This window comes from Equus quagga, chromosome 9 (genome assembly GCF_021613505.1).
Source record: "Equus quagga isolate Etosha38 chromosome 9, UCLA_HA_Equagga_1.0, whole genome shotgun sequence".
NCBI classification, from domain to species: domain Eukaryota; kingdom Metazoa; phylum Chordata; class Mammalia; order Perissodactyla; family Equidae; genus Equus; species Equus quagga.
The window spans coordinates 42486553-42503436 of record NC_060275.1 but is presented as its reverse complement, the minus strand read 5'-3'; positions in this window follow the sequence as shown (position 1 = coordinate 42503436).

Sequence of the window (16884 nt, the reverse complement as noted above, 5' to 3'; positions counted from 1 at the left end):
AATCTTGTTCTTTTCAAAGCCTTGACCAGCCATCCAAGCAGTTAGCTAGCATAGACATTTTCCCTAGACAGTCTCCCCTTCCACATGAAAGGACAAATAAGATGTACTGCTCAAAGTTCTGTCCCCTAGGAGGATTTTCCTTCACTGCAACTTTCAGGCATCCCCTGAGTGGGGCTATAATACAGTGGCTATCCACTTCCAGTATATCAACATACTATGCAGGTGCATGCTTTTCCCTCCACATAAGGTGGTCATAGAGAACTCCTCACAAAGCTTGATTATGATATGGAGAGGCAGTAAAACAGAAGGAACAGTTACTGTGGATGTCTAAGGTACCTGTTTATGCTGAGTACTTGCTTCTTCTGGTCCCTCTTTGTTTTGTTTTCACACTTCCTGTCCAGTTTTACGTGGAATGTTGAAATATACACCCGATTTTATGATTTAGTGAATTAGATAATGCCCAAATCATCATGGGCATTTTAGGTCACACTTTCACTTGGTGATTTATCATAAGGAGTTTGGATTCTAGAAACATCCCAAGAGCAACTTTTTAAATGGCCTCTGAGGTTGACAGGTGCGGCATTTAATAGTGGCAATATCTAGATTAACCTAGGTGAGGAGAATTCTGTGATGTTCAACCCACAGAAGCTTGTGTCCCTGGAAAAAGAGAACACAGCCTTAGTATAAAACTGAGTCTGAGGCATGGTTCCTTGTTCAGGCCTGCCAAGAGGCTCACTGCAAGTTCCTGTTTTTTCTGCTGTAGAGACCAGCAACTTTTTCTCTAAAGAGAAGATAGCAAATATTTGTCTTCATGGGCCAAACAATCTCTATCACAGCTATCCATCTTTGTTTTTGTAGCATGAAAGCATTTATATACAATAAGTAAAGGACTACGTATAGCTATATTTCAATAAAAGTTGCCTTATGGACATGGAAATTCAGATTTCATATAATTTTCCTATATCATAAAATATTCTTCTTTTGATTTTTAAAAATTATTTAATAATATAAAAATTATTCTTAGCTCACAGGCCATAAAAAACAGGTGAAGAGCCATACTTCATCCACATACTTCAGTCTGGCACCCCTGGTCTACTGGGACATGAGGCTCAAGTGGCAGGGCAGCTTGAATTTCAGCGTAGACCTGCTAAATAAGTTGTTCTTGCTTCAGGTCCCCTCAAACTAAGTTTTATGGGTTGCCCAGTAAAAATACTGAAGTAGCATCCAAAATGGCGTATAAGGTGCCTTCAGAATCCAAGACACCGTGAAGCACAATGACTCTCTTGGTGGTAGATGGTGGAACAACTTATCTCTCACTTTGGAAAGGATATTCTGATATAATGAAGAACCATAGACTCCTGGGAACTTTACTAATGTAGCAGGCCCCTAAGCATTTCAGTCTATTTCCCATCCTCTGGCATACACGAATTCTCCTGTGGTATCTAGAATGCTGACTGCTCCCAGATCGCCATACGTGTCTGGCATAGTATCTTCAATATAAGTGAATAGCATGATACTCTGTGATATATCAAGATCAAGGTCCCTCTCGACTGTATTATATAGAGAGCTGAAGAGCTGATATAGGCCTGTGGCAGCACAGTGAATGTATACTGCTGTCTCTTACACATAAATCCAAGTTGCCTCTTTTTATATTTACTTATAGGAATGAATATAAAAAAGGCATTTGCTATTTCATTAGCTGCACGTCTGGTTATTTGCTACAGTAAAGATGCTCTATCTAGAACTGCAACTGGGATTAGCATCACCATGTAACTAAGTTTCTGATATTCCATATTCATTCTTTAAAACTCATCTGCCTTTTGTACCAACCGGAGACGTAAGATACATCAAAATGTGGTAAAAATTAGTGCCCCTAGATCTTTCCATTTTTTTAGTGATGGTTTAAATCTTTGTTATTTCCCTAGGTATGCAGCACTGTTTGTGGTTTACTATCATATCGGGGAAGAAGGGCTTATCCCAACCTTTTATATAGCTGTTTCTACCATAATAGTGTTTACTCTGCAGGTTAGGGAAAGAATGTGGGGTTTCTTCCAATTATAAAGTGTAGTACATGCGTTCTTACTACTTATTTGGAGACTGGGAAAGTACCATAGAATGGGGCTGAGGCCCTACCAGACTCACTGGGACTGACTCCATCTATCTCATGACCTCCAGAAGCTCCCAGTTATCTGGCAAGTCACAGCGGCATTCAGGTCCAGAGATCAGTATAAGTTCAGAATAACTATGCAATAACCACTGACAAGTCTGGCTATCCCCCTTTCTTCAGTGTGCCTTCTCCTGTTACAAATGGCACTGGTGCTTCTGGAGGAAGCTTTGCACACCTGTTGCTGTGGATGCAGCATTTCCTCACAGGCAACTGGTCTCTTTCTCAGTCAGTTCAATGAGATGGCTCAGTGCTGTGAACCAAAAAAGAGACTGGGAATCCACATTGTGGAGATTTCTACCTACCAGACCTAGAATAGTTTGGCCTGTTTATGCCAAATAACACCTTAATACAAAGTCTATTTAATTCCTAGGAACCTTGTGATCAATTTAGCCAACACCACAGATCTGTTCTGTGAACACATTCTGATTACCACTCTTTTGTTCTAGATTATGCTTTTCATATTTGGCGGCACAGTAAGACCACCTGGGGAGCTTTGAAAAATTCCATTACCTGGGCCTTACCCAGACAAGTTCAATCAGAATCACTAAAGGTGGGAGACAGGAATCAGTATTTTTTAAAACTCCAAAGCTGAGTAAAATGTGCAGCCAAGTTTGAGAATGAGTGCTCTAGTTTGCTGTGATACTTTCACTTACTTTCTCTCTGAAGATTAATTATTACCACCTGGTCTCTGTAACTGCAATTTCACTATCCTCACCAAGGATCTGAGAATTCAGTTTTACAGCATAATCTCTGATCCAGAGAATACAGTCACCATGGAGCTTTGCAAAGATTTTGGTGCCCACCCTGCCAGTGCACCTCCTGTATGTGGTGAAGAGCGTGGGGATGGCCTCTCCTAAAGAATGATGAGAAAGTAGTGGAGCTGATCACTCATGGTGGAGACCCTCCAACGTCTTCATCTCCCTGCATCATCAAATTCCTTCCTAAGTAACACGTCAAGGAAGGTCTAACATGAAAATGTCATTGACAGCAAACCTGGAAACCTATAAATGCTACTTCACCATAGCAAAGGTGCTCTAGCCAACTCACTGAATTCTGAATCCTAGAAGAATGTGTCTCTATCAGTAAATTGAGTCAAATAAAAGATCACTGTGTTGTTCTTGAACTGATAACTTTAAGGCAGCTTCCATACATGGACCTCTGATTTCTGCCGATACAAATTGCATAGTGCTGGAACTTATTTATGTATTTGTTTATTTGTTTTACTCTATCTCCTCTTGTACTCATTCATCTAGGCTATGCTGGGATCTAAATCTTGTTACAGATCTAGAAGCAATAAGGAGAACTAGAGTGGAAAATGAAGAGAATCAGAACTACCTTGTAAGGCAACAGATGCAATTATCATTGAAAGGTTCCATTCGGGGATGGCTGGTTTCCTTAGGGATAGGGATACGAGAGTTGTAAGAGAGGCTGATTCTGACAGCCTTGGGAAAATTCGAGGAATTTGTAGTTCAAAGTTCCAAACTTCATTTATATTTGGCTGAATATTCCAATCCAACACCCTAACGTCCACTCCTTCTCACTGATGCCTTTTCTTAATATAAAAGAGTTGACAGGATTTAGTGTTGAATCAGAAATGCAAACTCTGCAATGCTTACAATCAGAATCCAAGCTTGGTCCTCAGCCCGACCTTTCTTTTTGCTTCAAAACTGCCATAGAGGCTTTCTGAGTTTTCACTCGTGCTCTGAATTCATCTTCACAGGACTTCAATTTATTATTTTCTATGTGTACTCTTTTAGGGAACATCAAAAGCAATCAGCTGACCCCATAATCATTATCATCACTGTTGTTTCAGAGCAACTACATTCACTATCACTTGACCTTTCAATGTCTTGCCCTTTACTGCCCTTTATTTTCTGCTTTTACTGGGTCATTTGAATAAGTGTGATGGCAACATAACATAGCGCTAAGGACACATTTCCACTGGCAAGGATGTTATCCATGCACTCATCAAATATTTGGGTAGCTAATCCAAGAACCCAATGAAAAGGATTTGTTTTCCAGATCCACCTCTCATGCCACTTCTTGATCAATCAAGTTCTTAGCCAGAAATGCACAAAGAAATGAGAAAATTAAGGAAGGTTATAAAGGGGCCACTTAAAATGTTTTAGAGAGAACTGAGGGCAGCCAAGGAATGGTGAAACTCCCCAAGGAAGGAATAGCTGTAGTTGTAGGAAGAGGCTTCCTGACTGGAGCCATGCTCTTTGATAGAAGCAAACATTCAACCTAGAGAAGAAAACATTGTCTAAGAACCGGCAGAGGAGCAGCCACAACAACAACTACTCCAACATCCAACTCCCCTTTCCCTTTAATTTCTTACTAGTATTTTTTATTCGATAAACCCACTTGGAAACTACAAGGCAAGGGATCCCACTGGGTGTAGTTTTTTTGGTTTTTTGGGGGTTTTGGCGATGAAGATTGTCCCTGAGCTAACATCTGTGCCAATCTTCCTCTATTTTGTACGTGGGATGCTGCCACAGCATGGCTTGATGAGCAGTGTGTAGGTCCACATTCAGGATCTGAACCTGTGAACCCCAGGCTGCCGAAACAAAGCGCATGAACTTAACCAATTTGCCACTGGGCCAGCACCCCCAGTGGTGTAGTTTTTAATGGTGAGCCTCCTGTACACTAAGGTGGAGAAGTGTGGAGTAACAATTTAGAGTAGTAAGTGCAAAATGTCCAGTTCGAGCTGCTTTATAGATACTACTGCCACTTACAATTCTGTTGAGATTTATTAGACTCTAAATACTAGATACTAGTTAGGGTATTGGTTTAGCTGATATAATAAAAAGCAAAGCAATAGTTTGTTATGAAAGAATTTATTTATCCTTTTTGGCGTAATAGACTATATAAGCAGTCCAGGCATGGTGTAGTGGTTAAATAGGGTTGGGATCCCAGATCTTCCCATGTTATTAATGAACTCTTCTTGAGTATCCAGTATTGCTCTTATCTGAAAACTCACCGCCATAATTCATTCATTGTATCCCATCCAGCAGAAAGGAGTAAGAAGAAAGTGAAGGGCATGTGCATTCTCTTTGGTAGGACAACCTGGGAAATGGACTCATTGTTTCTACTAATATCCTATTTACCAAAACTTAGTCACCAGGTCAGAACTAGATACAGCAAGGAAAGCTGGGTAAGATATCTTTTTCTGGCTTCCCATAAGCCCCAGACTAAGGGATTCTAACATTAATGAAAAATAAGTGAGTGAATGCTGGGCTAGTATCTAGTTTATTTTTATATAGAAACAATTTTTAGAAAGAATTCTAAGTTCTTGTCATAACAACCAGGATTCATTCATAGATATGACTAAATGAAACATAAACATTTAAGTGTCTCATTGGATAATGGAATGTTACAAATAGAGAGATAGTTGAGATTATTTAATCCTAAACCCTTATTCAGGTAAGAATAAAGTGAATCCCAGAAAAAAAAAAGACATTTATTTAAGGTAACAGAGCTACTTCCTGGCAGACCTGGGACTATATTTCAGTATTCCTACTTATGATCTTTCTTCTTCTCATTAGTCCATGCTGCTTATCATGTTATATCTAGGTTTTGTGTGGGGAGGAAAAGATGGGTGGGGTCTAGTCTGGCAGCTAGACTGTAGCCCACAGGAACCAAGAATCTAAAAGAAAACATGTATGTGAATAATTAAGGATAAAGCAAAAGATAATAAATGATTTCGCAGAATGTTGAAAGAAAGAAAAATTAATGCATTCCCATGTGTGAAAGACAGGATGTTTTATGCATGAGATAGCTTTTGAATGAATTATATCTTTGTAGTAAGACTATATTAATTATAATTATAAAATTAATAATTGAAAAACTACCTCTGTTCTCTAAAACATTTCAAATTACCTTAAATTGGGCTACACAGGACTAGAAATGTAAGCACAAAACTTCAGTAAGACAAAATTTAATTTATAGTAATGTATTGAAGACTTCATTAGCAGCATGCCTTTATATTTCTCCAAAAATGCTAATAGAGTTTATAGTTTCTTTATATGATTAGATCTACTATGGTCAAGTTCTATTCAAAGTACTAGGCTTAAACTGATGAACTCCACAGAATTTCATCTCTCAGGAACTGAATGAAATTTGGAGACCTCAATCAGTCAATACACACAAGGTCCTTAGATTGCACTTAGTATATTGGAAATGCTGTATGAACATTTGATGCTGGTATTGCTTTTTCTCATAATGAGTATTCACTTCTGCAATTTTTTTGATATTTGATTGGAATGTACTAATCATCAAGACATCCACAGTGTTTCACTGGAGGAAAAGTTGTTATCTCCACATGTAAGCTTTCTTAAATGGATACATGTATTCATTAGTTGGTCATTTTTAACTAACGTTTTTTTATAGTAACTGTACTATATCATGGATGCTATATCATGTAGTTAAAGCAGCCGTGTGGGATAGAGAATGAATTATAAAATTATAAATTATAAAATGTAAATACAGTGTATGTCAGATCTATAAAGTTATGGCTAATTTTCTTTTGGAAATAAGAAAATTTATCATGAATTTTTCTGGAGTGTGGTGCATGAACTGAAATGTAAAAGACCAATAGGTTCTTGCCAAACACGTGGGTCAGGAAGAGGAGGAGAGTAGAGCTTGTTCGTTCCCCGGAAGGAGGCAACGATGAGGAAAATCGTGGTGACTTTGCAGAGCTGTAAATAGTTATGGCTTGGGATGCAGTTCTGAACAGTGTAAGGAGTGAACAGGATGCAAAAGCCAGTTCTGGAAATACCTTATATGCCAAAGTAGGGAGTTTGACTTTCTCCTCTAATCAAATGGAAGCCATCTAATGAGAAGGAACAAGATTTGCCTTTTAGGAAGATTCTTCTGTTTCTGTGTAACATAAAGATCAGAGAGTAAAATAACTGGGAGCAAGAAAACTTGTTATATGACATTATTGAAATCTAAAAGATGAAAAGTGCACAAACCAAGAAAGCAGGCAATGGAAACAGACATTTTAAAGAAACATATGGCTGCGAAGTCTCAGGTTGAATTTAAAATGCATTTCCAGTCATTTTAGGAACAAAAGATAATATGTAGAATATCTTATATATAAACTTTAACTGTTAATTTGGATAAAAATAAACAAACAAGCAAAAAATATATATATGTATGTATTTATGTATAAGTTACAACGTCTTAAGGAATGTTAATATGTTTTCTTTTCAACTATTAAGGAAATAGAGTGCTCTTCAGTTTTAGCAAAACAATTTTTAGGATAGTGAGCAAGCAGTATCTGATCCGCAGCATGTGTCAGCCGATTTTTTCCTAAATTTTCATGATTTAAAGCAAAGTCATTTAGGGTGTACTCTTACTGCCACTGATTTTTCACTACACTTTAACTTATTGTTAGTTAATTTACTCTGAACACTAAAAACCTGGGTTTTTGCCCATAGAATTGATAAGACAGGCAGAGGAGGTCACCCTTGCCATCATTGTCACTGATCTTTAACGCTGAACTGAAGGCTCTCTCCATTTGGAGAAGAGAGAGACGCTCAGCCTAAATGCTCATCTGATATTGGCCTTTGTACAGAGACCAAAAAAAACTACTTTCCCAATTATAGTCAACAGGGATTCCTGTTATTCATAAATAATAGAAAGTTTAGTTTCCAAATTCCTAAGAAATATGCCTTCTATCCCTCTCCCGCCCCTGGTTACTTTTTGATTCAACCATATAAAAAGTTATATTGAATTCTTTGATGAAGGATCATGTTCTCTGAAATCTAACATGGAATTCTGGGGCCAATAGGCCAAGTTCGTGTATAAGAAATTATTCAAAAATCATAGAAATTGGATATTGCAATAGGAAAATATCATTTTCCTCTGAAATATTCAGGGAAGACTTTATTGGATCAGATGAAATTTGAAATGGCTTTTGGAGGAAGGAAGGAGTTTTTCCAGGAGACAGAAAGTCATCTCATGTATAAATCATCCTAAAAGCTGAATCAATGTGTAATAAACACAGCATGAATTCACAAGATGAATATTTAATAAATTATAATCTGACTGGATTAGAAGCTTCAAAAGGGAAATTCTAGATAAACTTGAAAAGGCAGTGGAGACTAGATTAGAGAGGCTTTTGAATTACTGACATAAGAATTTTAATATTTTTTAGACAACAAGAAGTCTGAGTAATTTTGTGAGCAAAGAGACAACATTATTAAAGAAGCTTTTAATAGCATTACATTGGTGGCATTTATGCTGCAAAATTTAAAAGGAGGAGAAAACAGAGGATGGTTTGACTCTTCAGAACTTTTCAGATCCCCAGGTATGAAAAGATAGGGCCTAAAGATAACGTTTGTAGGAGATAAATATGAAAGATAATTCAAAGAAAGTGTCAAGATCATGATTAACTCTTTACTGAGAACAAAAGAAAGAGTAGAATTAAATATGATTATAAGGTCCTTTTTTTTTTTTTTTGAGGAAGATTAGCCCTGAGCTAACTACTACCAGTCCTCCTCTTTTTTGCTGAGGAAGCCTGGCCCTGAGCTAACATCGTGCCCATCTTCCTCTGCTTTATAAGGTGCTAAAACTGCATAGCCACAGACTTAGCATCTTATGAATAATAGTAAGAAATGAGAAGATTATTGAAACATATTAGGGTTGAGTTATTCACAAAAAGTAAAAGTTGAAATTTCCTTAAGAAATATATACTTAGATGGGGCCAGCCTGGTGGTGCAGTGGTTAAGCGTGCATGTTCTGCTTCTTGGCTGCCCCGGGGGTTTAGTGGTTCAGATCCCGGGTGCAGACATGGCACCACTTGGCAAGAGCCATGCTGTGGTAGGCGTCCCACATATAAAGTAGAGGAAGATGGGCACCGATGTTAGCTCAGGGCCAGTCTTCCTCAGCAAAAAGAAGAGGATTGGCAGTAGTTAGCTCAAGGCTAATCTTCCTAAAAAAAAAAAATATGTATATATATACACACTTGGAACTCAAATAGGTGATAATGAAGACATTAAGATGACAAAGTATTGTGACATATTTGTTGATGAAAACAAAGGTGCGAATGTGCTGGTAAGAAAGAGTCAAGAAAAGAAGCTCACCACAACTCTTACCATTTTTCTCTCCTGGCTGCTAAAATACTCTGTGTATTCACAGTCAGCAAAGGTTTTGTTTTTGTTTTTTCCCCACTCTTGTGCGTGGACTCACTTATAGTCATAAACCTCATAAGTCATGACCTCCTAAAGAATGAAGACAGACAAGGATTCTTAGCAGTTAATAACGTAATATGAGGTGAAGAAATAATCTGAAAAAATAAGAAAATTAATCTGAAGTAAATAAATTACTAAGTCAAAAGGCGTAATTATAAGTGACTTATCCAGGAAAATATAGTAACGTCAAGGAAGAAATACTCCATTACAGTAAATTTTCACATTCTACTGTATTCTTTGATTGATTTATTTTAGAAAGAGGTACCTAAGTACATTCATTTAATGGCAATTACTAAAAACTAATAAAATTACAAATCCTTATTTTCCTTTAGGACAGATGCAGAACCTTTTTCTACAAATCTTATAAGGAATAGATAGTATCATGTCAGTTGAAAAGATAGTAATAAGAGAATTGGGTTTCCCACACAAAATGCCAACTGACAAACATTTGTGGTGTGTGTTAGTTTTCTACCAAAACTTTGCAGCTTAAAACAATATCTACTTACTATATCCAGTTCTGTTGGTCAAAAGTCCAGACTGGCTTGACTACTTTTTTCTGCTTAGGGTCTCAGAAGGCTGAAATCAAGGTATCAGCCAGGGTAATCTCTTATTTGGAGGCTCTGAAGAAAAGTCCGCTTTAAAACTCATTCAAGTTGTCAGCAGAATCCAGTTCCTTGTGGCTACAGGCCTGAGGTCCCTCTTTTCTTGTTGGCTGCCAGCTGATGGCACGTCTAAGCCCCTAGAGCTCAGCTTTCTAGTCCTTTCCACATAGCCTTCTACATATTCAAGCTGTCAATAGTGCATTGAATCCTCTTCATGCTTCAAATCCCTCTGACTTGCTCTTCTGCCTCTTGCTGGAGAAAGAACTCTGCTTTGAAAGGTCTCGTGTGATTAATTTGCAACCACTGGGATAATCTTCCTTTTCATTAACTCAAAACTAACCGCTTAGTAGTCTTGATTGCATCTACAAAATTCTCTTCGCCATACAATCTAACATATTCACAAATTACAGACAGAAACCATAGGCAGGAGGGTCATTTCTGGAATTCTGCCTACTACATGGAACATTTGTTTTATAATAGAATTTTTAAATTTTCAAGATCTCTTGATTGTAAGATTTTTCACTTTTCTCTGATTTTATGTGTCGTTGTCCTACTGACTTTACAAACTCTATTTTCTCAATGGTAACCCTTCCTTTTTAAGTGTGATATCTCACTTCCATAGTGTTTGGTATAACTCAAAGATTTCCTGGCTGTTTATTATTGTTTTTGAGAATGCCTGTTCAACAAGCGAGGGTCTATGAGGGATGACATTAGTGCTGGTCTTCTGGATGCTCACAGGCTTCTCTGAGGGTGGTTAGCAGGCCCTTGGAGCATCCCCTTCTGACTTAGTCCAAGCACCCCACTCACTGCTTTAGTCTTTGGCCAAATGCCCTGGTCAGCTAAGCCCAAGGAGGGGCAGGCTGTGAGGCTACCCAAGTTAAGTTGCTCCAGGTGGCTCTCCCTCTGGCCTTGGACCTCCCCCAAACTTTCCCTACTTAAGCACATTCTTCTCTCACCTGTGACTTCTGGATTGTTTCTCAATATATCCAACATTATCTGCTTTCTAGCTTTCAGGAATTCCTCAGTGTGGTATTCTTTCTTCTTTTACTGTTTATGAGTTTAGTCTGCCATTTCATAGGATTTTAACAGAATGAGAGAATTATCATCTTAATCCTATCATAAAGCATTCACTTTGTAAAAAAAACACCTTGATGTACCGAGAGGTACAAAGATATATAAGGCATGATTCTTTGCTTTTTCAGGAGAAGAAACATTTAAAAAATAGTGAATTTACTCATTTAGTCAAACATTCAATAAATACATATGCATGTGGAAGATAACAAATACGTGGATAAAGAGAACAGATTAGTGGTTATGAGAGGGGAATGGGGTTGAGGGTTAGGCAAAAGGGACAAAGGAGCACATATGTATGGTGATGGATAAAAATTAGAGCACTGCAGATGAGCATGATGAAGTGTGTTCTGGAATTGATAAACAATAATGTAGACCTGAAATTACACAATGTTATAAACCATTATAATCCAAATAAAATTACTTAAAAAAAATCAATCAATCAATACATACATATGCAATTTCTTCAAGTTATCACATAGTGTGGTACTTAGATAAAATTACAAGCAGTATTGGCATAGTCCCCACCCTAATAGAGGTTACAAACCAAAGAAGATGTATAAAACTAGGCAAGCATTTACAATTAGGCACAATAAGGATCAGGATAGGTAGAGAATAGCAAGCTACAGGAATACATTGTAGGCGAAAATATTCTGGATGTGGCCAGGAGGGGATGGCCACGAAAGAACTGCTCTCCTAGCCTCAGGGCTGAAAACACAAGCCAAACAAAAAAGAATCTGAGAAAGCTGATATTCTAGGGAGAGGTGTTTCTCCCTGATTTGAAGTGCCATCCCTGCAGTTACACAGGGTTTTTTGGCTGTGGTCTTGGTCATTTCCAAATTCCCGCAATCTTCAGGCAGATTTTCAGTTAACCCTCACATGAGAATACTGTTTGATTACAGTTAGTTATGTGCCAAAGCCGTACTGATATGCATAATATCTACTTCTTTATACTGCTAGTTCCTACACAAAAAGTGAATCCATAAATTCTTTTAGTAAATTATTAAGTACATGGGAACAATTATATGCTAATTTTTATGCAATTATATGGATATGTGTGCTTATATAAATAATCGACACATTTGAACGTGAGAAAAAGTAGAAATAAAAACGGAACTTTACCCTTGAAAATGTAGTCAGGCAATAAATTATAATACATTGACTAATTCTTTTGCTTCGCCTTCACTTTCTAAGGAAGGTAAAGTTTCTGAACATATTCTAGAATCCCCTGAGAGGATGCCAATAGTTCCCAAAGGAATCAAATTACATCCTAACTACATGGCTGAAAAATAAAATCACAATTCCTTAGTCATCTAAGAGAGGAAATACCATTATAGAAAAATTTCATCAAGCAAAAATTTTCTTTCCTTATTGAATCTGAGCTGTATTTAATCAAGGCCTGAGTGGACTGTCAAGTTCCTTTTTTATGTTTTACAAGGAAAAAGGCCTCCAAAAATAGACTTCTGTTTCTTAGTATACTCTAAGTCACTGACGTTTCAGATCTCAACTAACACTGCACTCTCACAGATTAATTCAAGTGGAGGGCTGAAGAAATATTTTATTTAACTGAAGCAAAAGTAACATTAATGTAAACGATCTGCTTGGGTTCTCTGTATATTAAAAAAGAAGGAGCTAATAGGCCTGTTCTTTTTTAATAGCTTTATTGATGTATAATTGATATACACAGAACTGCACATATTTAATGTGTATAATTTGATGAGTTTGGACATATGCAAACATCCATGATACCATCACCAATCACAACTGAGGTCACAGATGTATCCAACACCTCCCAGGTTCCTTGTGTCCCCTTGATTTTGTGTGTGTGTGTGTGTGTGTGTGTTAAGAACACTTAACTTGAGATCTGCCCTCTAAAAAATTTTGAAGAGAAACAGGTCTGCTTTTCCATCTTTGTTTGTAGAGACAGATGCCCCCTCTATATGAACCAAAATCCTGCCAAGAGTATGACTAACAGTTAGACTATCCCTTGATTACCTTTCAATGCCAAGTAAAACTTCGCTTCCTGTCACCTCCTTAGGAGTATACTAGAACGAAATTACAATGCTCCTAAGTGAAAATATGGCTGAATGAGCTCTGCAACAGAAATAGATTAGATATTGAGCTTTGCACACCAATAAATTGCAGGTTTAACTGCCTGAAGCAGTAGTATATATGACCCTATTTTATAGCAATTATATTTATGGCAGCAATTCAAATAGGAAATTATTCAAGATAGTTTTTGATTGAAGAAATAGCCAGAATAAACTGCATGTATCTTCACAATTTGGTTTAACCTTGCCAAAATGTACTTACTGTTCATAGCTATTTTTCCACATATGAAGAATGTACATAGTTAAGTAGGTGTCAAGTTCGATAAGCAAAAAGCTGTGCTGTGGCTCTTCACAAGAAGAAAAATCATCGCTCAAAAGGACCAAAAAATTTTCTATTCACAAATAACACTACAACAAACCATCACAAAGATAATGATTTTTGAACCACATATTGCTTTGATTGGTTTATTTCATTGTATTTCATCTATCTCAAGCTGCTCGTCATAAGATGCAGCATTATTTTACCATATATACCATCATTAAAGAAAACAGTGCTGCCAATTAGATGACTGAAAGTTTTAACAATAGTCTTACTTTACGTACAAAATAATCACATTAACTTTTCATCTATTCTGGCATTTTGGCCATGGCTCCTGTCCTCAGCCGCACGGTGGTGAGCAATATTCTACTACCAATCTCAACAACTAAAGTGAAACAGCTTCTCGAGGGCATCTTTCTTTCTAAGATCCTATAAACATTTGGTTGCTGCTTTACAAGAAAATGAGGAATCATAGTCATTCCTCCAATGGTGAATATTTGTTTCACAAATATCAAATTTACCCCCCATTGATCACTTTTCATGCCTCCCTGAATACACAATAACATTTAATGCCAAATCATGGTGTAATTCTTTAAAGACTTTTTAAATGGCAGTTAAATGTAACGTGTTGTAACAACAGTGGGCTAACTCTGCTGAAGGGAAGAATGCACAGCTATGGCTAGATGCGCACACACAGCCATGAAGCTACATCACAACTGCTACCTTGTCAGCAGTGACTATGAGAGGGTGTCAGTTGTAGTTCACATCTCAACTTCAGATCAACACATACGCACACACACACACACACAGAGATATGGTAAAAGGAAATAAAATATAATGAAAAAAATTATCCCAAAGTTCTTGCTTTGGTTTGTCTGAAGTTCTGTATAATTAATTTTGAGTCTCACTTCCTAGAATTCGTTACGTGGTTACATAACTTTTATCTCAAATCCTATCTTTTTCTTAATCTAAGTAACTAAGCAGTGAAGTGAGGAAGAAAACATTTCAAACATTTCCTAGGCAGTGAAAGTTATTGGTTAGAAGTTTTTGTTTTACTTTGTCTTTTTTCTTTTAAGAATATAGGGAATATAGTGAAACTTTAAGTAGACATCATATTTGAAAAGATGCTACAAGATTCGACTAATCAGGTGAATCACCCTGAAGCCTCTGATAACCTCCAGTGAGTCTTGTGGGTGAGAGAATTGCTGCCCGCCCCCTAGTGGTCAAAGGCTTTTGCCTCTGTATCAGTTGGCTTGGGCTCCCGTAACAACATACCAGAGAGTGGGTGGCTTAAATAAAAGAAATTTATTTTTTCACAGTTCTGGAGGCTAGAAGTCCCAAATCAAGGTTGGTTTCTGGTGAAGACTCTCTTCCTGGCTTGAAGATGATACTTTCTCTCTATGTCCTCACTTGACCTTTCTTTGGTGCATGTATGTGCATGGAGAGAGAAAGAGAGAAAGAGAAAGAGAGGGAAAGCCTCTTTTTATAAGGATGCCAATGCTGTCAGATCTTGGCCTCACCTTTATGATCTCATCTAACCTTAATTACTTCCTTAGAGGCCCCATCTCCATATGTGGTTACACTAAGGGGTTAGGGCTTCAACATATGAACCTGGCAGGGGAGGGTGCAAAATTCATTCCAATAACATCACTGCTAGTTTAAAATTTCTACTTTCCATGTAACTGCAGTGTAACTTAATAGCAACAAATATTGATACGCCCCTAATCTTTAATAGGACTAATTTTATGAAAACTTTTCCCCAAAGCCAAATATTTACCTCAGCTACTCTGCTTAGGAAAAGTACAGCTTTTGTAATTCAAGGTCAAATTGAAAGAGTTTTACTCTAAGACCTCATGTGATTAACAAGGGCCACAAACTAACATTTGCTTCTCTTGGAACTTGCATTTGGCTAAGACCATCCAGGATCCATGCCTTTGTTAAATCTGAACAGCAGAAGGACTTGGCTCTGAAAAATTTATGGCAAGACGGAGAAGAGAAGAATGTTTTCTCCCTACAGGCAGCTCACTCCACAGAGAAAAAGGGAAGAAGAAATATCTGGTTTACACATGCCAATTTCTCCTTTCAGCCTCATATATCAGAGAAGAGGGTAGAGATACCAGAAGTAATATTGCTAGTGGAGTTCTTCCCACATGAAAGGAAACATCAGGAGGAAGAAAAATGCATTCTTTCCAATAGACCCCAAATGGAAAATTCTAAATATTTTGTTTGTAATGTTTTGCTGCCAATAATTAAGACGAAAGGCAGAAACAAATTGCAATATCAATATCACCACATGAAGTAATCTCATAGAGAATAATTTAATAATATAAAATCTCTACACCACTTGATTGTTGTTTGATATTCCTATAAAACACTTCTGCTGCAGAGGACATGCAGAGTTTTTGTGTGTCCACCATCCATGTTTTGTAATTAGACTCCTAATTTTCCTTTGGGAACATCCCCTTCTCTCACGGGCTGAAATCTTGGGGGGTGTCAATTATAGTGACCAAGGTGTGGCCATATAAATTGACACCAAAGAGACTCTCTTGAAAGACTTCTGAATCTTGAGCAGAGTTCCGCAAGTAGGAAAGCAGCCCTGAAGGGGCTGCTCCCTGGATTCCATTAATTGTTCTAGTTCCAGCTTTTGCCAAAGCCAGGTTATTTAGCTTTTGCTTTGATTCTTTAATTATTCTCCAAATTTTAATTAATTTTTCAATTAGTCTTTGCTTAAATACCTCTAGTGAGGGAAGCTAATTACCTCATCAAATATTCATCTACATATGTTAAAAATACTGTCCATTTCCTTGAGCTGAAACTTGAGTCCTGTAGTTTCCTCCACTAGTTCTACTTCTGTCCCCTTAGGAATATGAAGAGTGGTCCAAATCTTATTCCCTATTGCCGTTCCTTCAAATCATTGAACTCATTATCTTGTTCAGATTAGTTCTGTATAAGTCCCTAGAACATTTTCTTATGTGATCTGATTTATAGTTTTACTATCCTTTTGCAATATTCACTCACTATTCTTACTACACTGAAAGTGGAGTGTACAAAATTGACCATAATGTTTTATGTGCTCAACTGAATATAGAGAAAAATGAGACTATTAACTATTCCTTGCCTCAAGTCTCTCCTTCAGTGGTCTTGTCCCCCAAGAATAGAAGCTAAATCATGTTATATGTTTGTTTTGAATAAAATAGTTTACTATTCTTATTTAATTATATAAAAGAAAATAATTATATAATTATTTCATAATTATCTCAACAATGCAGCTGATAAGTGAAATAAACTTCATATCTTCACTTGTACAGTTGATTTCTTCCCTAAGTGATATAACTTTACCTCTTCATTTGTACAGTAAATTTTTTATGATGGAATTTAACCAGAATACAAAATAAAAGAACAAAAGAGGTGGATGGGAGCAAAATTGTAATAGAGTAAGAACAGGTATAAAGAAGGAGATGCGGAAATGATAATGAAG